Source organism: Oryzias latipes, chromosome 21, assembly GCF_053564925.1.
Source record: "Oryzias latipes strain Hd-rR chromosome 21, Olatipes_Hd-rR_3.1".
NCBI lineage: Eukaryota > Metazoa > Chordata > Actinopteri > Beloniformes > Adrianichthyidae > Oryzias > Oryzias latipes.
Window position 1 is genome coordinate 6,819,119 of NC_136257.1, and position 8,581 is coordinate 6,827,699.

General features: G+C 38.7%; 1 long non-coding RNA gene across 1 annotated transcript; it reads left to right on the forward strand.

Moving 5' to 3' along the window:
* Nucleotides 1-2,633: 2,633 nt before the first annotated feature.
* LOC144988792 (uncharacterized) lies at nt 2,634-4,346 on the forward strand. The gene is made up of 3 exons (XR_013652821.1): nt 2,634-2,779; nt 3,611-3,714; nt 3,966-4,346. It is a non-coding gene; the product is annotated as an uncharacterized LOC144988792 (long non-coding RNA).
* The last annotated feature ends 4,235 nt before the right edge of the window (nt 4,347-8,581 follow it).

Here is an 8,581-nt window from a genome sequence, read left to right on the forward strand (position 1 = left end):
CTCTGCTCAGTCTGATCCCCCCGCGACCCGGTTCCGGATAAGCGGAGGAAGATGGATGGATAGATGAATGGTTGGTTTATGAATGTCTGGCCGCCAGAAATTTAGGATGTTGAACCCAAGAGCTCTAATGGTCTACTAAAAGATCATGGTGTTCTGAGAAAATACAGCCATGAAGATTATTAACAAAGGTTGTTTCAAGACGTGCAATGATAAATAGTCTAATGTTTCATTGGTTGACATGTTTTAGTGTTTAAATAACCTTATACTACAAGCAAATTTTATCCCTGGCCGTAGAAAAAATATAACTGACGCTGTCCAGCTTCAGTTCCAAGAGTTAAATTTTGTGTCTGCAAGCAAATCTTCAGTCTGCCCTGCTTTCAAGCAGATGACACTCGACTAACAGCATCTCCATTTAAAGACTTGTTGTCATCCGTCTTTAAATGCATGAGGTTCAGCCCGGCAAAAATACTATTAAAACCTAAGATCCCTCATGGATCTCAAATTGTTCTTCCTTTGCCAGGATCCAGACACCCCTTTGCCAATTCAGTAGTCTGTGCTCTTGCCGTCCAATTATTTGAGAACTGCTGATATCAAGTACAGGGCATCAAATCCAGCCGTGCTGCAGTCCATTGCTACGTGGGATGTCAAACTTCCTTATCTACAAATCTCCTTGGATACCCTTCCATTGGCCTGCTCGGCAACGGCCTTCTAAACGTGTGTCCCTGCAGAAATGACAAAAGGTTTCTCTTTTACCAGTGGTGCATATAAAAATGTTGGTGTTAAGATTACGTATAGGTTCCATGTTTCACTATGTCGATTCTCTGTTGGAATATGGGCTTCTGATGGCTTCTATGGTGCGATGAATACACAAATAGAACCTTCACTTTAAACTCAGTACTTGATTTCACTTTCTCAGATTTATCGTTCAAGAGCAACTTTATTCCCTTTATCTAAAGCATTCTAAAACTGATCAGTTCTGCTAAGATATCTATACATTCATTGCCAAGACTGATACTGCTTTTGTCTTTTATGCATCGCTTCATAAGCCTGCGACCCCTACTCCCTGGTCAGCACTTCAGTTTCTGGGTGATGGCGTAAAGCCTTTGACAAAGTTGGCTGGCTTCCAAGTTCCAGTCTCTACTCGTTCTGCAGATCGCGCCCCTGCACTACTTGAATTGGTGCCGCAACGATGACTGCACTCCACGTCCTCTGCACTCCTCTGCACTGAGAGTGATGGGGTGGTGGCCCTCCTCCGCGTTCCAAAGACACATCAGACTTAAATCAAGCAACATTTTAGCAGCACAAAGGAAAATACTCTCTTGGATTATGGATGTTTGAATACTATATTATGTCAGGTGGAAGTCTCGAATTTAGGATGTCACTTAGGCTCATATTATAGTATACCAGATGGAGCTCGAATTTGGATGGTACTTAAGCTCGTACCAATAGTGTGCCAGATGGAAGCGTCGGATTTATGGACGTTAAGCTCGTATCATAGTATGCCAGATAGAAGCGTCAGATTTATGGATGTTAAGCTTTGTGTCATCTTACAGGTCTTGGTTCGTGGCAGTTTCAATTTATAGTTCCCCTGCAGCGTCTTTGCGGACGTATTGACTCCACGTAGAATTTTACTGGTTCTTTTTCTCCTCTATCTAGATAGTATGTTCACTTGGTGGTGCTGTACTCGAACGGGAGTGGCCCTACGGTCAATGGTGCCGGGTCATTGATAGCAGTCATACCTGTAAGTCTGTTGAATATGGAATGCCTCCGAAACTCACTTCATCTGTTTTAAACACACATAATACTGATCTTAACATTCACATTCTCTTCAAACTCATGCTGATCTCCTTTTCGTTTTGGGGGGTAGATTAATACCCAAAGTTTTCTATGGAGATCTTTGCTTTATGTATCTGAACGGAGCCTTATGCCAAACTAAAAGAAAAATGGAATAAATCTTCTTTACTGCACAATTTGTCTGACTGAAATAAGTTAAAGTGAAGTCGTGGGGGTTAACTGCCATACATGTTTTCCTCTGTTCATGTTAGTCAAGAGAGGTTAATGTTTGTCTTTGTTTTCCTTTTTCTTTTAGTTCAGGTACAATGCTTTCTGGATTCGATGAGTTGTTGTTTTGGCCTTGGTTCACCCTGACATTTTTGCTTCACCTCATTAAGTTCATGTTTGTTATCATTTGTTTTGTGAATAAATTAGACACTTTATATAAGCCAGACTTTGGGTGCTTTTGTTATTGATTGTTTGGTTACCTGGAAACAGTTTTTTTATGTTTGTTCATCTGGATCCCCTTGACATAACAAGGCCCAACACTGTAAAGAAAAAACCTCTTAGCACATTGGGTTGCATTAAGTTTTAGGTGTAACTTTGGTAAAGTTGTCAAATACTTCCATATTAATTGTTACAACAGGCCAGGCTCTAATGTTGTTGTAACTGCTTCATACAAAAATGTCTGATAGGTGATAAAACCATTTCTTGATACCAAGCAGGAGGAACAGAAAGTGACTTTCTGTGAATTTCTGCAGAACTTTTGTACAAATTTAGATTCTGTAGATGAAAAAGAAATTACATCTGCCTGTTTTAAGTAATGTTGTGAATTGCTTAACGTTTCAAATGTACTCCAGGAATACACGAATGTCCTGCAAGATGGATTGGATTTGGTTCCTCTTGTTACTTCTTCTCTTTGGAGTCTAAGTCCTGGGATGAAGCAAGAAAGTCCTGCAAAGCCAATGAAGCTGATCTGGTGGTGATAAACACTGTAGAGGAAAAGGTGCTTGTTTGTTTGGTTTGTGTCTGTTTTGTGATTTTTTAAAGAAAATTAAAAAAATATATCTTAACAGCAGAGCTTAAACAACAAAATCAATAATACATTTTAAAGTGAGCACAACCTAAGTCAGTCCAAACAAAGGAGGAAGTAATAACTGCAGTCAGCCCCACATTGAGGAAATCGAAAACACAGTTAGTGAGGGAAAACAGAAATGTCAGGGAAAAAATGACAGAGCCTATCCTTACAGCATGAATCAAATGTAGGACTAAGAGGTTCTTCCTCAGGGGAAGAGGAAGAGGCAAAACTCCAAACATGGAATAAGACTCTCCACAGAACTAGTTCCACACAACAGGGTCCACTTTGATCTGATCTGAGCAGTCACTTAAATCTAAATCCTAAGAACAATCCCACAAACAAGACAACAGCAAGCAAGTTAGCATTGTACTGTTAATTGAAAATGAAGGAAGAGAATATCAAACACATTTGTTGTAGACTTATTGTTACTTTGACAAATTGGTCTTTCTTAGAAGGCTGATGACAGTACTGCCCACTGTAAGCCTGTGAGCCACAGGAATCTTTCAATAAAAAATTGATAAAGAGAAGCTTGTTTCTAAAGGATTAATTAGTTTGTTGGTATCATTTATATTGTGCTTATGGTTGCAACTTAAGATAATAATCGTTTATTAAATTTTCTTTTGTTTTTTTATGTTTTGATTATACATTTTGAGAGTCTCTTTTTTTTATAAAACATGTTGAAAGGCTGCTGAACAACATTATGAGTCAAAGCAAAAATACATTTATTTTTTTAACACAATTTTTTAAATTTTATTGCAGACTTTTCTTTTTGAATTCAGAGATAAACGTGTTTGGATTGGACTGACTGACAAAGTCCAGGAGGGGACCTGGATATGGGTAGATGGAAGTCCTCTGACTCTGCAGTGAGTGTTAAGTCTGGATCAGTGCTACTAAAACACAGAGTGGGCTGGGGGTTGGTTTAGCGTTTGCCATTTGATTACAATTGTTATTTATGCAGTGGGGTCAAAAAGTGCAAAATTAACACTCTCACACACACACACACATTTCTATTTATGTTTGCATGGAAAATATGATTGTTTACCTGAGAAAAAAATACTTGGATCCATGTTCATATACTGTCTAAATCGGATTCTTTTATTTTCTGACCTGACAGGTTCTGGGAATCAGGTATGCCTGATAGTTACAGGGACGAAGACTGTGTTGAAATTAGAAATACTCCTGGATCCTGGAATGATCAGTCATGTGAAGCTTCTCTGCAGTGGATCTGTGAAAAAAAAGCACCTTTATATGTTTGAAAATTACTAATTAATTAAGATGTATTTTGATCTTTTTTTTACCTTTCAGAAAAAATACCGGGTACTAGACCCTGCAAAAAAATTGATTCCTTTTCTAAGGTAAAAAAATACTTGCAGCTCAATTTGAAACTACTTTTAAAAATGATTCCTTACTACTACTACTTCCTTACTTTTTATTAAAAATGTAATCAGTTCTTTTTTCAATATCTACTTTGTATCTGAAGGTTAATTTTTTTTTTGTTTTGATATTTTATAGCCAATCAAATAAATTCTTTTATGCTTTTTTTGACTCCAGTTGAATGAGATTTCAACATCAGTTGGTTTCTTACGGAGTTTTGGCTTCTGCTTAATCTCACCTGTCATACAACACCTACTTTCATCTGTACATCATGGCTCATACTTTGTGAGTTTCATGTGGCGTCCCACAATCTTCTGTCTCTGCAAAGCATGTTGGAATTTTTTAAAGGAAATAACATAAAAATTGTTCATTATTCGCTTGTGTTTACTGTGCTTTATTATACAATTCAGGGCGTCACAGAAAAAAAAAAAAACCTTAATACTAAGGGATTGAAAACCTCGGGAACATTGAATTTGAGCTTTCCCAAACTGGGTAACAGATTTTGTCATTGTTTTTTATTTTATTTACAAAATCTGAATACAAGGTACTAATGTTCTCCAGAACTTCTTGGTGTCTGGAAATAGTTTTAACACCAATCAGGTATTTTCATATGCAGCAGCTGCAACAAAATAAGAGTCTTAGTTTGCTATATGTGTTAAACGCCACCTTTAGCATGTGGTCAATGTGTCCCCTTTTGGTGGCAATGGTCTTAAAAGGCCTGACAGATGATTATAACCCATTTTCAGTGCATGTGACTCAAACAAGAGAGAAATTACCTTTCACAGAGTTCAAAACTCAGCTGAGACTTTTTGAATGCACGCTGAGATACCAGAATAAAACCCAAAGTGATGAAGTCATGACAACAAAATATAAAGTCTCCAGACCAAAGCACAATGCCAAGGAAGAGAGGTATTTCAACAGAGAATTATTAATTTGTGAAAAAGTGGGACAAAAGGCAAGAGACTGCAGAAACAAAGACAAGAAAATCCATGGTAAAAACACGAAGGAGAACAAGACTGCATGTGGCAGGAACAAGGTGGCAACCATCTTAGAATCCTGTGAGATAAAATTAAACTTTATTCATTTGTTTGTATAGCACGTTTACAACTCAGTGTACTCAAAGTGCTTTACATAAAAACACAATCAAATTTTTAAAAAAAAGGAGAAGACAAACAAATATTTTGTTTAAAGCCTGCACAACCCCCCCCCCCCCCCACACACACACACACACACACCATGATAAAAAAAGAGTGATATAATGATGCTTCAGAAATCTGGCTTTGCACTGAAGTGGGGAAACGATGTTTAGGGGATATGTCCACATCACTAACCCCACACTCAAGTTCACAGAATACACTACCACAGGACCCCCCCAGATCTAAGCAAAAGAGCCAAACTCGGGAGATCCCACTGCAGTGATCCGTTCACTGGGAAGGGTCAGTCACTGATGTGGAGGATCCCTCTTAGGAAAAGATACAACTAAAATGTAAAAGAAATGAAATGAAGAAGAGAAATAACCAAATAAGTACAAAAATAAACCTTAATAGACAGATATAAATGGTAAATGTGAATAAAGACATTGAAAAAATAAATATATAAATGTATATACATACACATATATCAAACGTAAAAAGAGAACATAAATGATTTAAATATCAAATAAATTCAACTAAAAGCTAGATTAAAACGGTAGGTCTTAATCCTTCCTTCAAAAACATGAACAGTCTCTGTGGCCCTGAGGCTCTCTGTGAGGCTGTTCCACAGGCAAGGTCCATAAAAACTAAATATGGCCTCGCCGTATGTTTTAGTTCTAACTTTTGGGATAACCAAAAGGCCTGTATCAGAGGACCTCAGGGTTTAAAATCTTATCACATACATATAAAGGACCAGGCCATAAAAAAGTTTATACCAATAAAAGAGAACTTTGAAATCAATCCTGAAGTGCACAGGGAGCCAAGGTAGCGATGTAAATCGATGTAATGTGTTCCTGTCCTCTGGTCTTCGTCAGCACGCGTCCGGCTGAATTTTGCAGTAGTTGAACGTTCGATATCCTTCTTCAGGGAAGACCAGAGAGCAGGTCATTACAATAATCTAATCTGCTGGAAATAAAAGCATGCGTTAGCACCTCTGTGCTGGCAAGAGAGAGAAATGGGCGGACTCTGGCAATATTTTTAAGACGATAAAATCCTGTTATTGTTGTATTTTTAATTTATGGAATAAAATTAATCTCAGAGTCAAAAATAACACCCAGGTTTCTCACACACTGAGAAATTTTATATTTTTTATGTTTAGATAAAACAATCTCTCGCTTGTCTTCAGAACCGATCACTAAAGATAAGCGGAGGAGGAGCTGAATGTATTCGTTCTTAACCCTTGTGCAATCCTATGGTGTCAAGATGACCATTCCTACCATGACAAAGGTGGATAAAAGTGGAAAGAGGATTTCATGTAATCCATGGACACCAGTGAAGATCACAAATCATTGAAGAAAAAGGTTCAGTGCTCTGTCTTATGGGTCTATATGACCCCACTCCCAATGTTAAAATGCCTTGTTAAAGTGTTGAGATCGATGAGTATATGTAAAGGTTTCTAATCCTACCTAATAGGGGTACAAGTGTTGAGCTTGCTCTGGTCGGCAAACAGAATGGCAGGTCTCTGCCCGCACCAGTTAATCTCTTTATTTCCTGTGCCTTTGTTTGGAAGGCTTGTGTTCTGTCACTCTGGCCTGACTTTAAAACATTGAAATGGTGAGTAGATGTAATAAGACAGGCTTCAGAAATTGATTGCTGACAGTCAGCTAAAGAGTATTTCTGCAGTGCACCTGAAACTCCCTTGTACAGATCCCGCTCCTACAAAACCCAGTCAGAGGCCTCAGTTCCTTGCAAAGTCAACACAGCAAATATTTATTTTGAAGAAGGACTACTGGTAATTTACGTTACCCGTCTGCAGTATATAAAAAAAACTATTACTCTCCACTTTGAAGTTAAAAGAAAAACAGATTCAGATGTAGGACACCAGGTAAGTTATTTGACAGTTTGATATAAAAAAGAAAACAAAACTTAAGGGTCGATGAAATACGACAAGAAAAATGGATAAACTCAAATAATATATTGATTGATCAAGGCTGATATAATCTTGTAAAAGAAATTGAATTAAAGAAATTAAAACAGAGTCTTATTTGTGACCAAATAATAAATGAAAATGAAACAAATAACAATTTAGGATAAATGACTCAAAACATTAGAGCCCTTGATTTTCTTAGATCAGCTAACTCCCAACAAAAGAACGTCGATAACAGTCTTTTCCAAATGGGGCTCAAAAGGCCCAAACGGTGATAAAAGCCAATTCCGGACAGTTCTTTTTCTCGGGGGGGGGACAGACTGATGGTTGTTATTCCAGACTGGTCTGCCAAGTAACTCACAGTAAATGTTCAAGAGCAATGGCGCCAATCTCTTGGGCCTCAGCTATTTTCCCGGCTTGAACTGAATTCCCAGCTCCAAAAATAAAGAAAAACAGAAAACAGTGCCTTCTTTCCAGTAGATTTGTGCAGAGCCCATAGATTACCAGGGCGTCTCACTGGGATGTTAGCTTGATGGCAGGGAAATAATCCTTTCAACTACTGTCAAAGACTGCTGCTCTGCAGGACATGGTCCTCTCTACCCACGGGGCCGTCGCTGCTCCAGCGCTCCCGCCTCCGAAAAACCTGATGTTTGCGGCCTGCAAACCTCCTCCTCACACACTGGCCAGCTTCGTGCAATGCTCATGTAATGGACGTGATACTACCGCTTCAAAAATCCCTGTCGGACTTGCTCTAGGCTGTTTTATAACAAATAATACCACCATCAGAGGGTAGACAGACAGTGGGGGGAAGGTGGGTTTATGCTATAAAAGAGGATAAAAAAGGGAATGAAAAATGCCAGGCTAGATTTAGGCAAAGGGGTGCACAAAGGTCATCAGCGAGTTCTGGTTAATTTTTGATCAATCCCCGCAAACAGGAAGAAGCCACCCGAAAATTGCTAGGCCTTATGCAACGCAATCGTTCGAAAAGCGATCACATGATTGACTTCCACATCCACATTAGGATAAATTAGAAGCCAGCTGGCCTGATCAAGCTCTGAAAGGTGTCTTTTATCAATCCTTAAATGAACCTATTATAGATCACCTTTGTACCCAACTAGAAGCCACCACATTTGAAGAACTTGTAACCGCTGCCCTCCATTCTGACATCCGGCTTCGGGAGCGGCTCAATGAACGCAAACAATCCCACAAAACCATAGCCAACTCCGCTACTCTTAACTCACCCCCTCATTCTCAGATCATTCCTCCTCCCAAGTCATTTGAGGAACCTATGCAAAT